Genomic DNA, 23,304 nt, shown 5'->3' with positions numbered 1-23,304 from the left:
CTTTTATCCTTATAAATTTGAATTTATTCTTTTTATATCTTGGGTAGGAGACCTTTGTCAGAGAAACTTTCTACAAAAATTTCCCTCCCCCCCCAGGTTAATCCTTTCCCTATCAGTTTTAACTGGGTTGGTTTTGTTTGTGCAAAAGGTTTTTTTCTTTTTTTGGGGGGGGGCAGCTAGGTGGTGCAGTGGATAGAGCACCAGCCCTGAAGTCAAGAGTACCTGAATTCAAATCTGGCCTCAGACCAAACATTTGACATTTACCAGCTGTGTGACCCTGGAAAAGTCACTTAACCCCAATTGCCTAAAAAAAAAAAACAAACAGAAAAAGGCTTTTTTTTTTTCATTTTACATAGTCAAAATTTTCCATTTTATCTTCTCTAACTCATGTACTCTAACTTATATCTGGGTAAAATTTTTCTATTTTTATTTCTTCTCTGGTTCTAATAGATCTGGGCAGCTTTTACTTATTTTTTTCATTTGTGATTTTTTTTTAATATCTAAGACTTTTTTTGAGGGAGGTCATGAATTTCAAGGAATCTGATGATTCTAAGATTCTCTCTCCTTAGTCTTTTTTTCCAGGTATATTTTTTTAAAGGCAATTGGGGTTAAGTGACTTCCCCAGGGTCACACAGCTACGAAGTGTCGAGTGTTTGTTTTGAGGCCGGATTTGAACTCAGGTCTTCCTGCCTTCAGGACTGGTGCTCTATCCACTGTGCCACCTAGCTGCCCCCAGGCATATTGTTTTTGATAGTGATATACATTACATTTTAAAAAAAGTTTTTTGATTTTATGTAGTATTTCTTATTGTCTCATGGAGTTGGTGCTTTCTTTTTGTTTAGCCTATACTAATTTTCAAATTTAGGGTAAAGTTTACCACTGCCTGTTTTAAACTATGAAATCTCCATGTCCTTCTTTCTTCCCCATCTTTTGTTGCCTTCCACACTGCATTATGTGTCATTTATTTCATTTTATCCAGTTATTCTTGTAGTCCCTGTGACCAGGACATTCTTTTCCCCTGAGCTCTATGTGGACTTGTTATAGAGTTACTCTTTTTCTTTGTGTTTACCTCCTTGGCCTTTTTCAGCATTTCTTAATTTTGTTCAGCATTTTTCATTGGTTTACATGAGTAAGCTTGCCTCAGTTTCTGGATTGAGATTTTGTCCTTGCGTTAGACTGTTCTCGCTCTTGTACTTAAGGGTAGTGTTGGCTGGCCCTATATTGTCCCAAATGTGCTGGCTAAGACTGGATCCATCTTCTGCAGATATTCTTGGGTTTTCCATTCTCCTCACTGTTCTGCTTTAGTTTGGATCTTAGCTGTTTTTTTTTTCATTTTTTCATTTCTTTCACCTTACAGTGTTCTGAATCCAGAATTCACTCTCTTCCTTTCTGTGAACCTGACAGTCATCAAAAAGATCTGCAATACTGCAGGTTCTTTGCTTCCTGGGTATATCTTTGGCCTTTCTTCTCCTGGGGCTCCTGTTGAATCTCAGTGGGTCTATTTGCAGCCTGAATTGCCTGGGGGTTGTGCTGTGTGGGCCTTACTCTGATTTTATCCCCTGCTTTGCTTTGGGCAGGATTGCCTGGGCCGCAGAGCTGCCCTGCTTCATGGGGCTTAGTATCCTAGGTTTCACGGTACTGCTTTTTGGGTCATATAATTTTAATAACAGTTTTATATAACATTATAACCTGAATAAATAATTAAAGGAATAATGCCTCTAAATGGTAGCTGCTTTGGTCAAGAGGGGACAACTATCTTTTCCTAGCCAAATGTCTTTGCTCTTCCTTAACTGATCAGAAAGGTAAGTGGAAAGTGGGCTTCCTGCTCCAGAGATGAAGTGGGGAAGTAAGATGCTTTGGATTGGTTCTTGCCAGCCATAAAACCACATGCCTGTTCTTCTGGTCCAATTTATTTTCAGTTCCTTGGCTCTGTTCCCAATCTGTCCATGACACACTCACTCTAATGACCACTTCCACTCCAGTATCCATTTCAATCTCAAACATCTTCCACTTGTGTCAGGCAAGTGATGGCAGAAAGCCTTTTCTATGTTCCACATTTCAATGATCCAGAATGGAGTCCTGGAGGGAGCTCCATGCTAACTCTCCATGATATCAGTTCTGTGTGGTACCTATTTGGGGTCCTTTCCTCCAAATAGTTTCTATGTTATTGCCTTGTAGATTTTGCCCCTCAGTCTACTTTTTTCAATTATGCTTCATTCTTAAAAATACCAGTTCCTTCAATGAGCTAGTATATTCCCTGATGGTAAGAATTTTCCTTTATCCTTTATTTTATAGTTCATTACTGACTTTTCCTCTCCTCATAGTCATTTTTCTCCCATTTGCCTTGAAGTATCCTCTCTGGGTCCATAAGTCCATGCCTGCTCCCTCTTTTGAGCATTAGTTGGTATCAGGGGTTCTGTTTCCCCTTCTTTTGAGGCAGGATGAGTGGTCCCTGTAAGAACCACAATGCTTACAGAGTATATCCATTGTAAATGTCTGATCTCCCTTTATAGAATATTTTTCTTCCCCCATAGGTCTAGTTATCAGTTGAACTTTCTCTCACTGCTGAAATAAGGTCTCCCCACTTCTTCATCTTCCCTTTTTATTCTCTCCCTTTGCCTACTCATCCATTCTTTTGTAGGATCTTCTTCCTGAAAGTCTACAGGAGTTATTTTCCCTTCATTTTTGGCCTTATTTTTGATAAGGGCACATCACATATTCTCCTCTAACTTCTACCTCTTTTTTATGAGTCCTCCTGTTTTGTAATTTAGTGCCACAAAAACAATGATTCACCTTTAGGCATCTATAAGTGAATGAGGTGTTATGAGGTTTAGTCCGTGATATTTCAGCCTGTTTCTCCACCATCACTTCTCTTTTACTTCTGCTTTTAACCTTGTCTCCTTGTGTATAGTTAGAGAAATCTCTTAGTGATATCTCTGTTGCTATTTTGTTATGCTTTGTTTCTGTATTTGTTTAATTTTCTTGAATTGCTGTTGTCTCTGGTGTTTGACAAGAAAATAATTTCTTCAGCTCTGGTTTTCTTTTTAGTAATGTTTTAACATCCATCTTATAAAATTAATAATTAGGTTTGGATTTGTAAGGCAAGTGACTTGGGTTTCATATTGAGCTCCTTTGGTCTTCAGAATACATTATTACAATTCCCTTCTAAAGTTTCTAGTGTGTATGGAATGGTCTTGAGTTACTTGAATTTCTTTTTCTTTCTCCTGGATGCTTGTAGCAATTGTTTGTCTTGGAATTGTTAAATTTAACTACTATGTGTCATGGATTTTGTAGCATAGGGTTTTTTTTTTTTCTGGAGATAACCTGTAGATTCTTTCCATTGGCACTTTGTTTTCTGGGTTCAGAAGTTCTAGGCAGTTGTCTTGTAATGTACTATTTATTGTATTATGATGTACTTTTTTTTAGCTTTGCCATAAAACTGATGTTAAATGTTTGTCTTCTAGGAGATCTATAGTCTTTATGAATCAAAATATTTTGCTTGTATGGAGATCATGCTTTCTTTTACTGTAATTGCTTTTTTGTTTCTTTTCTTCCAGATTGTTCTTCACCTCCATGTATTTGCATTCCCAATCAATTCTTCACTCTTTTGTTTCTTTGGTGAGACTTGCCACTGTGGCTCCATGTTTTTTCATTCTGCCAAATATTTCTACTGTGTAACCCATAAATTCTGCTTTCACATTTCTCTCTTCTCTTTTAAACCATTCAGGAATATCCTGCTGAGGTCCCATGCTCTCTTTGAAATCCACAGGGTTCCCTGCCTCATCAGGTGTTGATTCTTTTTTTATTTTTTTGGTCTCATAGTATTTATTCATAGATATCTGGACTCTGATTTGCAGTCCATATTCCCTTCTGTTAACATATCTTCCCTGTTGATTCATTTGTTTATGCTCAAGGTCTTAAGATGAATTTTCTTCTATTGAAATCTTTGGTAATTTCAGTCTTTTCCTTTATTTTACCCTATGGCTCACTTTCTCACTGACTTCCTTTTGATGACCATTTCCTTAGGGGGTGAATTTCAAAGCTATCTTGGCTTCCTCTCATGCTGAGCAATTCATGCTTCATCAGCTTTGGTTTCCACTCTAAGTGATTTCTGGGGGGACAAGACTGGCCCCAGCTGAATTCTGGACTTTTTCTGTCAGGCTTAGTGATTGCCATACAACCACACACATATATGCTGTCCCAATTCCTTTTGATCCCCAATTCTCTGGCTGAGCTTAATTTGCAAAAAGTGCTAGCAGACTGTTACAACCTGAACAAGCTTCTGCCCTTTGGATTTCCAGGGCACTGGGAGGGGTGGGGGTAAAGCTGGGTTCTGTTGCAAGATTGTGAGTCAGCTCCTGCAGCTTCCCCACAGGAGCATGGTGGTTCTGAGTGAGAGTGCTAAAGATTAATGATTATTAACCTTCTTTGTTGTTCATTCATCAGATTGTTTCCCTGTTTGGGTTCTTCGTGTTGTACATCATGGAAATAGCTGAAATTGCTTTACCTCTTACACATGATTCCTATTTTGGAGAGAGGTCTGAGTGGTCATGAGTATCAGAGAACATATTTGGTCTTCCATCTTGGTCATCACGTGACCTGGAATCTCAGGTATCTTTCAATAATTCATGCCCACCATTAGTCAAACGTTTCAGCTTTATCAATGACTATTTTGGAAGGGAGATCTGTTCTGAGTTCTGGGTTAGACATATTTAGTAAACATTTAAATAATGTTCATTTAATTGAACTCTGCACAGTGTTTAATTTTTTTAGCAAGTATTCAATAATTGATTTCTGATTGATTGGAAGTGTTTTAAGAAAATAAAGAATATTGGACTAACTCCGCCCCCCCCATATCTAACAATAAAGATGCCTAAATTTTAGTTGTTTTAAAGTTTATAATATTTAAGGTCCTTTCCTAAAACCCCTCTGATGCCTCATTGTGGTGTGGTGTTGAATCCAGGTACATGAAGATTATCATAGGAAACTGTACAAATGCTGGTAGGTCCTACCAAGTTGCAACATCTTTAAGAAAGGGCCCAGCCATGCACCGAGACCCAACCTAGCTGACTTTAGAGAAACTAATCACCACCTTGACCACGAGGTGAGGTGATGAATTTTGTGGCTAGAGGAACCAGTAAAAATTGTCTACTAAATTATAGAAAGTCTGTGATCTACGTCATTGGAGAGAGTGCTCACATCAAAGAAAACATAGATCCCTGAAGAATTAAAGGAAGTTATTATATTTTTCTATGAATAATTCTTAGTAAAAATCTGTATTGAATCTCCTCCCAGAATAAAATATAGAACTGAATATAAAGTGATAAATCATAGCAGTCAACGATGTATTAGCAAAATGAAATGAAGGTTTAAGACAATTTTATTCAGTTAAATCAGTCAGCCCACAAAAATGTCTTGAGGGTTGACTATGTACAAAGGATGATGCTAAGTGTAGTGAGAGATACAAAGAAATTTAAGATGTGGCTCTTATCCTGAAGGAACCTATAATTTAGCAAATACTGCAATTTTTCCAGGATTCCACATTTCATGACTGAGAGTGTTTGCTGTAGTGATGCAGACCATGACAGCTTAACACAGGGCCAGGTCCTCAAACCAGATGAAAATTAATTGGGGAATGTTTGGCAAAATAAAAATATAATAGAACATAGATAATGTTGATATGTGGTTTTCTGAGTCAATGTATGGCCCATAGGGATTTTCATGTATGGTAGTGGACCCTATTTCTATTTGAATTTGATATCACTGCTCTACACTCTTATAGAATGAGATGCTACGTCCCATATGCCTACAACTGCCAGTGATCGGGAACATCATTATAATTGGTGTGGGGACTAAGAAAATCTCAACTTGAGGTAAAAGAGACAGGATCTAAATAAGAATCCAAGCCCTCCAGGGCATATTTAGAGTATCTTGCTCAGTTCTGGGTATTACAGCTTAAGAAGGATATTAATAAACTAAAGATTATACGAGTGGATAACTATGGAAGAGAAGGGCCATAAGTCTATGTCATATGAGAATTAGGCATGTTTATCCTGGAAAAAAAAAGAAGCTTCAAAGGGCAGCTAGGTGGCGCAGTGGATAGAGCACCAGCCCTGGATTTAGGAGGACCTGAGTTCAAATTTGGCCTCAGACACATAACACTTACTAGCTGTGTGACCCTAGGCAAGTCACTTAACCCCATTGCCTAAAACAAAACAAAACAAAAAAAGAAGCAGCAGCTTCAGCAGGGGCATGATATTTTTCTTCAAACTTTTGAAGGGTTGTCAGGTAGAAGAGGTATTAGATTTGTTCTATTTAGTCTCAATGGAGCCAGAAGCAATAGGTAAGAGATAGAAAAAACAACATATAAAAACTGTTAGGAAAATTATTAACAAAAACCTCAGTCCTGGTACAAACATAATGGAACCACTAAGGGGTCCCTCTGGTTTGATGGGGAGCCAAGCATGCTCATTTTTTTGGATACTCAGGAATTAACACTATGATGGCGAGTGGGTACTAAATCTTCAATCACACTTTAATAAGGCACAGAGACAATATTAGATTAAATATTAGAACTAGGCAAAATTGGAATGGGTCATCTTGAGAGGTGATGGGTTCCCCTTCTTTGGAGGTGACAAGCAGAGGTCTGATATCATGATGGGTATTTCTTTTATGTATAGATTGGACTAGACTTCTTCTGAGTTCCTCTACAATGTTCTCTTTTGAGTCCCTAGCCTTTTTATCATATTGTCTTTTATGTCCTGCAGCCTCCTCCTTGATCACTTCCATCACCCCTCACCTTTATGCCTACACATGTGTTGCTGAATGAAGGTGAAGTAAATCATATAACTTTCCTGACAGAGTCAACTATAAATTTGTGTTACATATCTTCAACTAGGCCCTCACTGCCAATAGGCAATCTTATTATACTTCCCTTATCAACTCACTATCTCGCTCTCCACAGTGCCTGTTATTTGTGAGGCATCTGCATCATTGTCCTTTAGGCATCTTGGATAATTCATTATCTTGCCAACTAACCTTGCCCGCCTCTAAAATTTCCACTCCTATTGAAAGTACTATCATGTTTCTGGTCACTCAAATTCACAAACTCTCTCACCTTTTATTTTTCCTTCCTTCTTACCTCCAGTATCCAAACAATTGATATGTTGGTTGATTTTAATTCTACAATATATGTCACATTCTCCCCCTTTTCTGCATACATGGCTACTATCACCTCTTCATAGCTTTATTAGCTCTTGCTGGGACTACTGCAAAGGCCTTTTTGTGTGTCTCCCTGTTTCCAAGCTCTGTTCACACAGCTCCCGAAATACTCTTCCTAAAGTACCTGTCTAGACATACTAATCTCTTCTTCAAAAAATTTCTGTGATACCCTATCACCTCTAAGATTGCCTGCAACCCTATCAGCCCATCACTTTAGGCCCCTCGTAATCAGTCTCCAGTTTACCTAGTCAGATTTACTTCACATTACTCCTCTTCTTTATCCACTCTATATTCCAACAATCTAGTCCGCTAGCTATTCCCCAAACTCAACACCCTCTTCTGTTTATGTGTCTCTTCACCCAAATGGTCCCTCATGCCTGAAAATGCCTCTGCCTTTTAGAAGCCTTAGTTTCTTTCAGTGCTCAGCTTGGGTTGTCATATGTTCTCTGAAGTCCTTGTGATCGCCTGTTTATTGTTTTCTTCCTCCTTAATTCTTGTTAAGCTAATTCATCTGTGGACTTGTTTTTCCCCAGTGAAAAATTTAAGCTTCTCAATGGAAAAACTGTTTTCCGTATTCATGTCACCACCATTTAATACAGTGTCTTGAATATAGTAAGTGCTTAATAAATGTCTATTGAATTGAATGTAGACATATTGAGGGGAAAAATAATGAGAGACAGAGAGAAGCAGGAAAACAAATTGGGAAGGGCAGTTGTGTTGAATTCAGAAGAGCTTCAGTTTGAGTCCTGGTTCAAAAATTTACTAGTTTGGTTACTCTGGATAAGTCACTTGGCATCTCTGAACCTCAGTTTCCCAATCTATAAAAAGGGGATACTTATCAGTGGGCCTACCAGCCTTTCAGGTTTGTTGTGAGGAAAAGGCTTTGTACGTTGTTGAGCATTATGCAAAGGTAAGTGATTGTTCTTTTTCTTGGGTGCTATTTCTAGGCAGAGTGGGTGAAAAGTAGGTTAATTCTCCTTGCAGGAACACTCCTATCAATGTTAATGTTCACAAGCTTATGCTGGAAAACTGCTGACCTAGTATAGATGCAGGTGCCTTGGGCACTGCCGTTGGGCACATGCCCAGCTCAGCAGACTTGTGCCTATGCTCCTGGTGCTGCTGGAGCTAGCTGCAGGGGATCTCGAACTATAAGAAGATCAGTCAGTGGCTGTTACTTCTGTATGGTGGAGAAGGGATATTGGCTGGAAGACAAACCATAAGAAAAGATAAAAGAAGTACCTAATTTTCTCCCCAAATTGGCATATAGTTCAAATATCAACAACCAGAGAAGCCTCAGCCCTCACTCCCATCCAGAAGCACTTGGGGAGCCCTGGAGGAAGGCGGCCCACCAGTCGTAGATAATGCTAACTGGTTCCACCCTACTTAGGAAGACCTGAGTTTAAATCTGGCCTCAGATACTTATTAGCTGTGTGACCTGGACAAGTCACTTAACCCTGTTTGCCTCAGTTTTCTCAACTATAAAATGGGGATAGTAATAACACCGACCTCCTAGGTTGTTGTGAAGATCAAATAAGATAATATTAGTAAAGCACTTAGCATGATGCCTGCCATATAGTAAGCAATCAATAAATGCTTGTTTTCTTCCTTTCCTTTCCTTTCTCCTCTTCAGGTTCATGTGCTCCTTAAGAGTGGGGAAAATTCTTATTTTTGCTCTTGTAGCAGTAATAGTTAGCACGTTAGGTTGGTGCACAGCAGCTGCTCATTGTTGTACTGAATCGAGCTCAGGTGTAGGGGTGTATTTTGATGCCATGCCAGTACTCAATATAGCTTCATTTGCCCATCCCTCCTGGGATGTTTAGTGCATCTGACTTCTCAATGGATAAGCACATAGCTGTGGAGCTTTCAAAAGGAGTACAGAAAAGAAGAAAACAAAAGCAAGGGTAAGGGATGAACTGCCAATTAATTTATGGGATTATTGATTGATTTATTGTGGCCTGGAAAAATGGGGAAAAAATCTCCTGGAAGGGTACATGAGTTTCACCTACTCACCCTTACTTTCTACCCATGAATTCCTTATGCCTTGCTCGTTCAAAAGTAGGGGCAGCTGTGAAAAGCCTCAGTCTTGGTACTCCTAGTTTATAATAAACATAATGGAGCCACTAAGGGGTCCCTTTGGGTTGATGGGGAGCTCGGCATGCCCATTTATTTGGATGCTTGGGAAATACCACTATGACAACGAGTGGGTACTAAAACTTCTATCACACTTTAATAAGGCACAGAGGCAAATGGTGTGGATTGGTGGGAGGTGTGTGGCAGGAAGTAGTGGGGAAGGTTTAGAGGCAGACATTTTGGGGATGGGGGTGGTGTGAAGAAGAGAATGAGATGGGGAGGGGAGCAGAGAGTCACAGAACTGCAGATTGGAGTTGGAAGCACTACGGCAGCATGAATCTATAGCAGCAAGTGGAGGAGTGATCTGGGTGGGGCAGGAGTCTGGGGTTTTATTTTTATACATTTTTGGTGGTAGGGGCAGACTAACTCTTATAAATGGCATCTTAGGGTTAGTTCATTAACATATCCATATCATCGCAAAGTTATCAGCAATATCTTAGGGTTGGTTCATTAGCATAAAACTTTGCTGGTGTTTTACTGGTCTCACTGCATGTCTCCAGCTTATCCAAGGCTTACAGATAAAGGGGCAGTTAGCAAGACCTAGGGGCCATTATATTAAGGTTTATCTGGCTTTTCCTAATTTAGCACGTAGTCTCAGGATGTGGCCTTAGTTAATTTATGAGATAGCTGGCAAGCAACTGTTATGTTCCCTTAATTTATTGGACAATCTATGAGTGAATCCTAGGTTCCCCATTGCAACTTTATTTCCTACTACTGTTACCTTATACTAGCTACTTATAAACTTGCTTACTATACTAGCTATATACTAGGGTGGTGGTGGTGCTTAAGGGGACAAGGACAAGACACAATTCTGACACAAAGGAATACCATGGATAAGAGTACATGGATCACATCCAGCTGGATGTGGTGGTAGTTGTAGAGAGTTTCAGATGTCTCTTTCCTTCCAGTTAGTTGATGGGGACAGGAGTGAGGAGGGAACAAAAGCTCAAAACAAAAACAAAAAATGAGAGGTCTCCTTCATGGTGATGCCTGTCTTGAACACCTGAAGCATTGTCTTCCTTATTTAGAGCTGACTGCTCCTTCCCTTGAAATTGGAATTCTGGGGTAGATCCAGGTTCCTAGTTAAGTGTCCATGGTCTCTTAGACTCTTAACTACTGGATGAAATCATAAGTCTGTTTTAATGTTATTTCTGATTCCAATTTACTCTTTTTTTCAATTTTCAACATAATTTAGGGTTAAATCACCTTTTCCCACCTTGCATTGAAGTCAATGTTCAAAATCAAGTATTTTTATTTTGTTTAAGAGAGTATGAAAACCAGTGTTTTCCTGACGTAGCTTCCTCTCCTCATGCAACCTGATTGGCCCAGCTTCCCTGTAGTAACTTCATGGTCAAGGGGCACAAAAAGTCCCAGTCATGTATAGTCTGGGCCTCTTAGACTTTGGAGATAGGCCCAGGCTGTGGGGCTGAGGTGTGCAGAAAGGAGTTGGGGAAGGTGAAGTAGCTTGCTTAGGTCTTGGGTGATGTGTGCATGTTATGGAGGTATTTTCTTAATCTGATAATACTTGTTATTTTAAATAGCAGATTTTTTTCTTTACTACAGGTATAAACCTCCATCAAAGTGCTATTGCAAATATGTTGTGAATGTGATTCTGGGTTCTAGATGTCTCTATGAGTGGATCACAAACTCTGGCAGGTTCTTTGGTGTTGTAGAGGATGAAAAAATGGCCCCCAAAGCAGATTTACCAAAGACCAGCCTATCTAATAACATAGAAGCATATTTTTAGAAGACTGGAATGAAATTATTTTTTGGCTAGGACAGCCCAAGAAATCATCCCTCAATTCTGTAGAGCCCCTTAACACTTCTGCAGTGATGGCAGCAGAGCAGTGGAAAAGGCAGAAGGGAAGCTAAGAATTATTAAGTAAGGTCAACAAACATTTATTTAGCACTATGTGCTGGGCACTATATTAATCACGAAGTTTGTAGACCAACAATGCAGTTTTATTTGGGACTCTAAATGTGAGATCTTAGTCCAAAGAGTAAATGGGCATATTGCTGGAATACTATTATCATACTACTCTTGACATTCTTACTATAAACAAATCCAGAAGAAAGAATGAAGTTAAAGCTAGATGGAAGGATGGGTCACAGTTACACTTTGGAGAGGCAAAAAAGGCAGAGTGCATTTTACCATACATCAAAAAGCTTTATACATGGGGCATTTCTCATTATGTATTGCAGTATTAATGACAAGCATTTGCAAAAAGACCACCATGAAAATAATTTCAGCTTACTCACCAACATCAATTATTGAGGATGAATAAGTGGAGAAGTTCTGTGAAGAACGTGATAAGACCCTCTGCTGTAGTAATGGCTCTAATGTCAGCACCCCTTAGTTCAGGTTTCAGTTCACTGTACGTTTGACAAAAGAAGCTTACTTTGCCCTAAGGTGGTAAGAATATACAAAATGGATACAGTGACATTTAGCTTGTCTGGACAAGGCCCTCTTCAACTTTATCTGGAAAGTCATCAGGGTACATGGCAATTCAGGCAACCAATAAGTCTAAGAGCCCAGACTACACATGACTGGGACTTTTTATGCCCCTTGACCATGAAGTTACAACAGGGAAGCTGGGGCCAATCAGGTTGCAGAAGAGGAGGAAGCTATGTCAGGAAAACATTGGTTTTCATTCTCTCCTAAACCAAATAAAAATACTTGATTTTGAACATTGACTTGAATGCAAGGTGGGAAAAGGTGATTTAACCCTAAATTACGTTGAAAATCGAAAAAAAGAGTAAATGGGCATCAGAAATAACATTAAAACAGACTTATGATTTCATCCAGTAGTTAAACCAGAGTAAGTTAATTGCTGTAATAAGGCGATTAAAAGAGTAAAGAAAGTGGTTTATTCAGTAAATGTTTGGCTTACTTGTCAAATACAGACATATGGCTGCTGAAGGCAACATTGTACAATATTAACATATAAACTCATCTGTAAAATACTATGAAGGAGTAAGATGGTAGATCATAGGCACTATCATTTCATAAAGCAGAGATAAGCGTTAGAGGGTAAAGCTACAATTAAAAAAAAGCTGGATAAGATATCTAACTAAGCAAAGTCATCCCAAGGGCATTCAAGGATGATCACAGAAAGAAGACTAAAAGCAGAATAAAAATGGAAAACAGTTGCAAAAGATTATTACAGTAAACTCTTTTCTCTATTAAGCACATTGGAATCACCTGTCTCGGATCCTAACATTACAGTCTCCGAGATACAACAAAGAAGTAGAAGTGGCATTAAAGAGAACAAAGATAAGAAAAACATTTATGATGGTTCAGTGTCATAGATGCATACACACACAAACACACACACAGTGATATAACTGTGAAATAACTCATTTACAAAGTTTCTAAAGGATGGGAAAATACAAAAGGCATGGAGAAAAAAAATGTGGACCTTTTTTGACTAATGGAAACTGATGAAGAAAATGTCAACAATTATGAACCTATATGTCTACTCTTCTATCTATACAAAATCTTTATAAGGCTCATTGAGAAACAGATTAATGTCATCTTCAAAGAGTGGATTAGTAGAGAACACTTAGGTTCTTACTAAAAGACACTTGACAATGGATCACATCTTCACATATTTACCACTTCACAATTAAATGTAAGATGCATAGATAAGATCTCTTTGTGCTTTTATTATTTGATTACAAAAAAAATCAAATCCATATAACAAAACAACATCTTACAGGTTAAAAAAACAATAAAATCTCTTCTATCTATATATATCACAAGCATTCAAAATTTCTTCTTTTTCTTCTTCTTGTACTACCACTGCCACTACCACCACTACCACTACTACTACAACTACTACTACTACTACTATTAATCTTAATAACCAGATAAATGAACAAGAGAAGTACAAAGTGCTCAAATTTCTAAAGAGGAACAGATTTCTTGTGGTTTGGGAGATAAGGAAAGCCTTCCTAGTAGAGATAGCTTTTCAGCCGAATCTAAAGGATAGGTGGGATTTCAATAGACAAAGATTGACAGATCACACATGGCACAGAGAATGACGTGAACTGGGAAAATGAGCTATGTTCTTCTAGAAGAGTGAAGAGTCTAGTTTGGTAGGAGCACAGGATATATGGAGGGAAGGGTACAGTGGGAGATGAGGCTAGCAAGGTCAGTTGTAGACATATTATAGAAGTCCTATAATTTAATTGTATTTAATAAACATTAAGTTTCTACTGCAAGCAAGGCCCTGTGTTAATTTCCAAGTTGTAGGGTTTATATTTTGTTGGTAGGAAGTGGGGACATTTTTCAGCAGTAAAATGATGATACTAGAGCCCTATAATAAGATTAATCTGCCAGTTGTGTGTAGGGCCAATTAAGAATCCATTATCCATTCAATAAATAAGGAAGGGTTGAACTCTAGTGTTGGCAATGGGAATAAAAAGGAGGGGCTGGAGGACAGAAATGTCTTGTAGGTAAAATGGACAAGATTTGATGACTAATTGACTGTGGGGAAGGAAAAAAAGATAGTAAAAGATGACATTGATGTTTTGAGCATGGGTAACTGAAAGAAAGATGAACAGAAGCAAGAAATCAGAAAGTGGCTAAGTTTAAGAGGAGAAATTAATGTGTCTTGTTTTATACAAATTCAGCCAGGAAATCAATCAACAGACTTTTGTTAAGGGCTTATTATTATTATTACACTAAACACTGAGGTCACAAAGGAAGATAAAAGTCCCTATTTTTGAGGAACTCATACAAATTGGGGAGATAATGTGCAAATAACTATAATATGAGGGATTATTGGAAACAATCAATGAGGGAAAGTACTAGAATTTAGAGGGATTAGGAAAAACTTCTTGTACAAGGTGGGATTTTAGCTAGAAGAAAGGAGAGAACAAAAAGAAGGAATAGCAAAGGAGAGAGAGAGAGAGAAGGGATAATCACAGAGGTAGGAGAAGAAATACAATAATATAGTGTCATGGAAACCAAATAAGACTTAAAATGCACGAAAAGGAGAAGTCAGGGGGAGGAGGAGCAGACATAGGGAGAGAGGCAAGGGGTTCAGTTTTGGATATCACTAGAGTTACTCAATTGTCTTAAAAAGCCAAATGAACTCATCAGCTAGTTGGTGTAGTAGGTGACCATTGGACTTGGTCCAAGAAGACCAGAGCTTAAATCCAGCCATCATCACCGACACTCTGTATGACTGAGCAAGTAATTTAACCTCTTTCAGCATAGCTTCCTCATCTATAAAATGGGGACAATAATTCTTATCTCACAGGGTTATTGTGAGGTTGTGCTTCACAAACCTTAAAGGGCTATATAAATGCTAGCTATTACTAAAATGCAAATACTTTGCCTTCATGGATTTCTTTCCAATTAATTGACACAACTAATCATATGTAGATGAACTGAATCCTTCGAGGGAATGGGGCACAAGCTAGGAAAGGCTAGATGGGTTGAGGTTAAGATAGGAAAGATTCTAGAACTTGAGGTGCTGACTTTAGAGGACCAGCCTATGTTGGGAGGGGAGTATGGGTAGGAGGAGAGGACCTTGGGCAGTTAGAAAGCAACCCCTAAACCTTGAACATCTAGGTGTGGGAGTAGCAAAAAAGATGGAGTGTACTACTGAGGACAAACTTTAACAGCTTAAAACTTTGCTTAGGATAGTATATAGATGGCTAGGGAAGACTTAACTATTACGAATATGTGTTAGCATGACTTCTGCCTTTCTACATATTCTTTTCATGAATTTTATTTTTTATTTTTATAATTGTCAAAATGGATTATTCAAAATATCCCACATGCATAGCAATGAAAAGAGCCATTTTTCTTCCTACTGATCATTAGACACCCAGACATAGAAGAAAGAAGGAAGGAAGAAGGGAAGGAAGGAAAGAAATATGCATATATTAGATGTATACTATGGGTTATGTACTATGTTAAGTATTTCACAAATATCTCATTTGGGTCTCACAACAGCTCTGTGAAGAAGGGGCTGTTATTATCCCTGCTTTATGGATAGAGAAATTGAGGCATACAGAGGTTAAGTGACTTGTCCAAGGTTACACAGCTAGTAAGTGTCAGAGGCTAGATTTGAACTCAGGTCTTCTTGACTACAGGTCCAATTTTTAGCAAACATTATTAAGTAATTAACTCATCATTTATTAAGTATTAACCCATCATGTGCCAAGCATTGCCCTATGGGTTGGTGACATAAGGACACAAAACTAAATATTTTCTTCCCTCAGGCACTTTCTGAGTACTGACTAAGTGAATTCAAAATAAATGCTAAGTAAATGATATGGACTCTTACTTCCCTGGTCCTACTAGTTTCTTTCGTGAGACTCATCTATAAAACATATTAAAATCATTTTGAAGGAAGTTACTGTGTACTTCATATTTCATCTTTGATTTAATTTTTATCTAAAGTATCAAAAAAATGATTTCAGGAAGATAAACCTACAATATGACTGGCAAAATAGAGTCTTGATTCATGAGAAAAAGAGGTCTATTGTTTTTTTCTAGAGCTTTCCTAAAATCCTTGTTCCTTTCGAGTTTGTGACTTTATTCAGTGATGACTCCTGAAATATTACACCTTGTCAATTCTAGCCATCTCCAGGTCCTTCCTAAAACAAAAGCATTGCTTATCTCACATGAATTTTGGCATGCTGGTCTTTAATTTTACTATGATATCCAGAAGGTCACTTAGTTGAAATGAATAAAAGATATTATTGATTTTCAAAATTCATTCCAAAGTCTAGGAGGTTTCAGGGTATTTAAACTCTGAGCAGTTCTTATGGTAACTTACTTGGTAGTTCTTGTGAATGGCTAATAAGGTGAAATGATTGGATTTCACACAATGATGTCTTAATGAATCATTCATTTTTGGCTTAGGAATGCCATTTCCAGAAATGCCACGTCAATGCTAAGGGCACACTAAATCTGAGAAATGTTAAGAAGATAGAAAACTTGATTCTTTTTATCAAAATCACTTGAAACCCTAACTAAGAAATCAGATTGAAAATTCAAATAATTTACATGGATTTGAAGTTTTAAATCCATTACAGTGATTTTACTTTTTAGTATTGACTAGTATTTACTTTTGAATTTTTCAGTATGGATTTCATTAAATGGCTTTGTCTTTGGTAATAATGTATTGAGGTCTAAGGAAGATGGATACAGCTCATGATTTTGGGAAATTATATAGATAGTTATTGACGATAAAACAACTTCTGCCAGGGCAGAAATATTATCCAAATAGGGATGGGATTGATGGGGAGACATTTCATTGTAAAATGTGGTAGGTTAATTTTGTTTTGTTTTTACTTTGTGTATATATGTGTGTGTGGAGGGCATAACTATGTTTATACCCCAGTCTCTATCATTATAAAATCTCTCTAATATGCATCTAGATTATCCATCTATCTATCATCTATCTATCATCTATCTATCATCTATCTATCATCTATCTATCATCTATCTATCTATCATCTATCTATCTATCATCTATCTATCTATCATCTATCTATCTATCATCTATCTATCTATCATCTATCTATCTATCATCTATCTATCTATCTATCTATCTATCTATCTATCTATCTATCTATCTATCTATCTATCTATCTATCTATCCATGTGTCTCCTGATGGAATATCAGGGTCTGTTTTCATTTGTCTTTGTATCCCCATTACCTAGCATGGTGCCTGACACATAGTATGGACTTAATAGATGCTTATTGTTTGATGTTGTTAATTGCAGTACCTGATAAACAATGAGAGAGTTGGCTTTTTGTTCACATAATGAAGTGAGACTCCCCTCATTCCAAATTCACTTCTTCAGTCTCATAGCTTACAGTAGGAGGATGCATCACCTTTGGGAGAAGATACATAGTTCAACATTGGGCTCTAGAAGACAATAGGCCTACTTTTCCAGTCAAACCAAGCTTCTCTTCCTCCCTGAAATTACCATTTTGCCTGGGGAAGGGAAACTAACCTCTCGGTTCTGTTTTTACCTTTATCTCACTTATATTCTTGCTGGCAAAGAAAACAATCACCTTGAAGTTTTTGTAATCTTCAAGATCTTCTGAAACTGGGTTAATATTTCCCCTCATAATCCACGAGTTTAGTAGTTTCCACTAAATTTCTCTTTTTTGGGTGCAAAATTATGTCTGTGTTTTGTAGGGCTCAGCTTTGTAGGCACTCCAAAAACAAAGCCTAAAGATTCTTGGAACCCTCACTTCTGACATATTTTGTGATGTAGCTGACCCAAAACCTGGTGGGAGTTTCCTCTCTTCTGGCAGGCTGGTTAGCAGCATTAAGTCCATTGATCATTAAGGCAAATTTTAGATTCACATCTAGAGTTTACATAGCTGAACTTGTCCTGATAAATCAAAGCTTTTTGAATAAAAGGGAATGATAAATAAGCATTTATAGAGACTTGCCTTGTAACATGCAGTTAAGACATAATCTTGGGTGTTTGTTTTTGTTTTTCAGTTGTTTCAGTCATGTCTGACTCTTTGTAACCCCACTTGGGTTTTTTTTTTTTTGGCAAAGATACTGGAGTGGCTTGCCATTTCCTTCTCCAGCTCATTTTACAATGAGAAACTGAGGCAAACAGGGTTAAGTGACTTGCTCAGGGTCAAACAACTAGTAAGTGTCTGAGGCTGGATTTGAACTCAGGAAGATGAAGCTTCTGACTCCAGGCCCGGCATTCTAGCCTCTGTGCTACCTAGTTACCCCTAATCTTGGGCCTGGTTTTATTAATTTAAAAATTTTTAAACCTATTAGTCATTTGGAAGGCAGAGTAAGGTACAGGATCGAGAGTTGTGTAAACATCAGGAAGAAGAAAGAAATAATTGGAATCATTTCCCATGTACTCAATGTACTAATTGGCTCTTTGCCAAGAGAGGGTGAAGCACTTGCTGACTGATGCATACACTATGTTTGTTATTCTAGCCAGTATTGTCTTAATGAGCCATATTCTCCCATTGTCTAAATTATCCTCTGAATTCTTTTAGGCCACTAGAGTGCCACTCACTCATTACTGCACCAGATGGTACCCCAGTGGCCTAAATGTTGTATTTCTCATGGTGCCTAACTCAACACAGAGTGCTATTTAGACATCTAGAGGGTCTCTTTCAACATGCAGGTCATTTTTCCATTTTAGGGGATTTGAATAATACTTTATTTCTCTCTGGCGAGTTGTATTGATTGTAACAGAAACTTTGTATGATCACACTTTTAGCATTATTTATCTCTGCGCTGGGTACAGTAAGGACTTAGCTCGTGGGAGTGTTCTGACATATCACATTCAATTCCGAAGAAATCAAGTCTCATGCCTAATCTTTCACATTTCTCACCAAGCCACTACATAGTCTTAATGAACTATTAACCTTCTCAAAGGAACACTCAGTATTAACAACAAAAATATTCATCTTGCCCAAAGAGACCTTTAGTTTGTTTATCCCCATTATTATTTTTCAGATTTGCTGACTGTAGCAGAACATTTGGCTACTGATTCCTTTATAATTTGTTCCTATTTTTTGTTTTTGTTTTGGTTGTCAGACACCAAAATAGTTTCTATAACCTTGCCTTAAGTATTCTGCTGAGCCCTAGTTTTAGTTTGTATGTCTACTGCTATGATAATCTTAAGTTTAAGGTAAATTATCCTATATATTTATGGGAGTACCATTACAATATTATAAAAGAGGTTGCCTCTGCCCTGTTTTTGCTTTCTTCTACTCTTTTAACAATTTTTTTTTTTTTTGGACAAGGTGCTGTTAGGTTATACTACCAATGACCACGGGCTTTCTGGTCACTTCTAATTGTCTGAATTTTAAATATTATAGCTTTCTGAAACCAGGAAAACAATCCATTAGATCATCATTTGCTGAAAAGCAGGCAATAGGCTAGCATCATTGGGAGTAGGCAACGGAATGTGTTACAGAGCCTCAGGGATCTTGTAGCCAACTAGCTTGTCTAATAGGCAGGCAGGCAGGCAGTGGGAATAACTATGCACATTACGGAGGAGTAGTTCAGCCTTTACAAACAGGTCAAGAAAAAAAAAGAGGAGAAAAAGACACTTGAAAGACAAGGAAGGTTAATGAAGTAGCATTTCACTGACTTCAAAGGCAAGGAATGAAGCTTTGTATAACTGACCATGATGGACAAGTATTCATTTGAAATGGACAGAAATAATGGAAGTTATTGTACAGTACATCTGTATACACATAGTTTTCAATAGTTTTCATCACATACACAAGAAAAGATACTGATTATGTGATTTATTTATTTTTCTAGTAGTTGAACGAAAGATACGTCTTACTATATTAGTATATGATATACATTCTCTGCCCTTCTCTAATAGGATGGATATGAAATATGGTAATAACCAGTATACTCTAATTATATAGTAGCTGTAAGTAGACTGTAGTAGGGCAGCTAGGTGGTGCAGTGGATAGAGTGCCAAGCCTGAAATTTAGGAAGACTTAATTTCCTGAATTCAAATCCAGTCTCAGACACTTATTAGCTATGTGATCCTGGGCAAATCACTTAACTTAGCTGCTTGCCTTAGCTCCTCAGCTGTAAAATGTGCTGGAGAAGAAAATGGCAAATAATTCCAGCATTTTTACCAAGAAAACATTAAATGGGAGAGTTGGATATGACTGAAAAATGATTCAGCAGCAACCACAAAAAAGTAGAATATGATATGCTAGGAGCATAGAGAAGTAGAAAGGGCTTTGCAAGGTCTAAATAAGGAAAAATCATTGCTTCCTGAAAAAATCAGGGAAGACTCAATGAAAGAGAAATGCATGTGCTTTTTTTTTTTTTAGCATTTTGACGTATGATTTTGTAAGGGGGAATGGATGAAAACACGTATTCTAGCTGGTAGCAGAGTTGGGAACATGCCTAAAGCATTCCTGGATCTGTCAAGTTATATAAAAGATGCTGACACAAGGCTTAAATATATTTAAAAATAATTTTTATTGATTTTTATATCACCTATACTTTCTCCTATATCTTCCCTACTCCCAAAGAGTCAAAGGAATTTTTAAAAGAAAAAAGATAAGAACAGACAAAAAGTCAGCAAAACTGATCAATACATGGAAAACAATCTTACAATAATGCAACTTTCCACAACCTTGGACGGCTTTGCAAAGAAGAAGGTAGATGGGGTAAGGGGGAAGAGATTTATCATCTCTGTTCAGAGTCTAACTTACTCTTTGTAATTTTATAACACCCACTTTCACTTGTTTTGTGGTTATTCTTTTCATTTACCTTGTTGTAGTCATTGTGTATATTGCTTTCTTGGCTGTGCTTCCTTTACATCAGTTCATGTAAGTCTATGTAAGTCATGCTTCTCTATACCTATTATATTTATTGTCTCTCATAGCATAGTATTATTCCAATATATTTATGTATCATAATTTGTTTAGCTCTTCTCTAATTGATGGTTATCCACATTGTTTCTAGTTCTTTGCTACAGTGAAAAGTGATGCTATAAAAATTTTGGTGTTTATTGGAGTTTTTTCTTTTGTTAATGACTTCCTTGGAGTATATACCTGGCAGTAGGGTCTTTGGATCCATGGGACATTTTAATCAAATTATTCTAGTAATTCCAAACTGCTTTTCAGAATGGCTGTTATTAATTTACAGCTCCATCAACAATGCATTAGTATTCCTCTCTTAACACATTTGCTTCAATGCTGATTATTCCTAGCTTCTGGAAATATTTGCCAGTTTGCTTGGTGTGAGGTAAAGCCACATTGTGGTTGATTTGCATTTCTCTTAATGCTAATATTTCTTTAATGCCATTTTTGTGACTAAATCATTGTTGGTGAATTGTAGCAGTTAATGATATTTGTTTCAATTGTCCTTTGGATTATTTATAATTTACGTTCTCTCAAGATTGCATTGCTCCATTATTTTTAGCCCTATAGCATCAATGGGAAAATCTTGTTAAGAGATGAGCTTTTAAGGCAGTGAGCAATTCAGGATTGTTGAAAACTCTGTGTATTTTCAAAGTGTGATATAGATCAGGGGTCACCAAACTGGCTAAGTCCAGCAAAGAGCCTGTTTTTTTAAATGGCCCATTAGCGAAAAATATTTTTTACATTAAAAAAAAATAGCACTCTTTAGAAAGAAGGAAAACATTCTTAGCTGGGGAGCATACAAAACAAACAAATCCCACTTGGGATTTGGCTGACCTTTCATCTAGACCAATTTTCTCTTGTCCTTAATTATGAGCCCAGATCATTATACATCCACATCATCTATTGTTGTTGTTGTTCAGTCATTTTGAAATCATGTCTAACTCTTCGTGACCCCATTGGGAGTTTTCTTGGCAAAGATACTGGAGTGGTTTGTCATTTCCTTCTCCAGAACATTTTACTGATGAGGAAAGTGAGGCTAACAGGGTTAAATGACTTGCCCAGGGTCACCCAGCTAGGAAGTGTCTGAGGCTACATTTGGACTCAGAAAGATGAGTCTTCTTGACTTTAGGACCAGCATTATATCCACTGTGCTAATAAGCTGCCCTCATGTCACTGATGCCAGATATATTTATACACACGTATGTATGTACACACAGATATACACCTACATGCATACATACATATAGATGTATATATCTTATACAGGTGATATGGATAAAAATTATATATATATATATATGCATATACATGTGTGTATATATATATCTATATATATAGATATATATATATATATAAAATCTCATGTATTTGTACATATATATGTATCTCTGAATTAACTCAATAAGCTGCCTATCATAATTTGGGAAATATGTATTTTTGCCCATTTTTTTCCTCTAGAATAAATGCTTACAACAGTCTCTATTGCTTTGCTGTGGAATAAACTGAAGAAACTTAATGGAACTTGAAGCAATTATTACAATGCCATATGCAAATAGGGGTATTTCAAGACCCTCAACTCTATGGGTATAGCTTATTTTTCTTGGAATCTGTGTAAGACATATTCTATGATTCTGGTTAATACCTTAGTTGAACATAGATCTTTCCCTGCTTAACACTTCTTTAAAATTTCATGGTTTCATATGTCCAAGAATTTTGGATAATTGATGTTAGTGTGAGAGATAGTTTGACTAAGCGCAGTGTTTAAGGGTATATTTTCCTTGACCTGATAATTCTAGAATTTGGCTATAATATTCCTTGGTGTTTTCAATTTGGGATCTCTTTCAGGAGGTGACCAGTGGATTCTTTCAATGACTATTTTACCCTCTGGTTCTAGGACTTTATGGTAGTTTTCCCTGAGGATTTCTTGGAAGATGCTGTCCAGGCTCTTTTTTTCATCATGGCTTTCAGGTAGTTCAATAATTCTTAAGTTATCTCTCGTGTATCTATTTCCAGGTCAGTTGTTTTTCCAATGAGGTATTTTATGTTTTCTTCATTTTTTTTCATTCTTTTGATTTTGTTTGACTGATTCTTGATGTCTCATAGAGTCATTGTCTTCCACCTGTCCAATTCTACTTTTTAATGAATTGTTTTCTTCAGTTAGCTTTTGTACCTCCTTTTCCATTTGGTCAATTCTGCTTTTTAAGGAGTTGTTTTCTTCAGCCAATTTTTGTCCTTCCTTTTCTAAGCTATTGACTCTCTCTTGCATACCTCCCATTTTCTCTCCCAATTTTTCTTCTACCTCTCTTATGTGACTTTTAAAATCTTTCTTGAGCTCTTCTAAGCAGGATTTTTGGGCTTGATACCAGTTTATATTCCCCTTTGAGATTTTAGAAGTGGGTATATTGACAATCCTGTCCTCTTCTGAATTTGTGTTTTGATCTTCCCTGTCTCCATAGTAAGAATCTATGGTCTTTGTTTTTCTATGTTGTTTTTTGCTCTTGGTGTTTGCCTTTTTCCTGGCTTTTAAAGCTGATCTCTGCTTCTGAGGCACAGGGGGTGCCGTCCCACACTTCTTGTGCTGGAGGCAAGG

This window comes from Phascolarctos cinereus, unplaced genomic scaffold (assembly GCF_003287225.1).
Source record: "Phascolarctos cinereus isolate Bilbo 61053 unplaced genomic scaffold, phaCin_HiC Scaffold_4;HRSCAF=312, whole genome shotgun sequence".
In the NCBI taxonomy this organism is placed as follows: Eukaryota; Metazoa; Chordata; class Mammalia; order Diprotodontia; family Phascolarctidae; genus Phascolarctos; species Phascolarctos cinereus.
Note: the sequence above shows the minus strand (reverse complement) of the source record.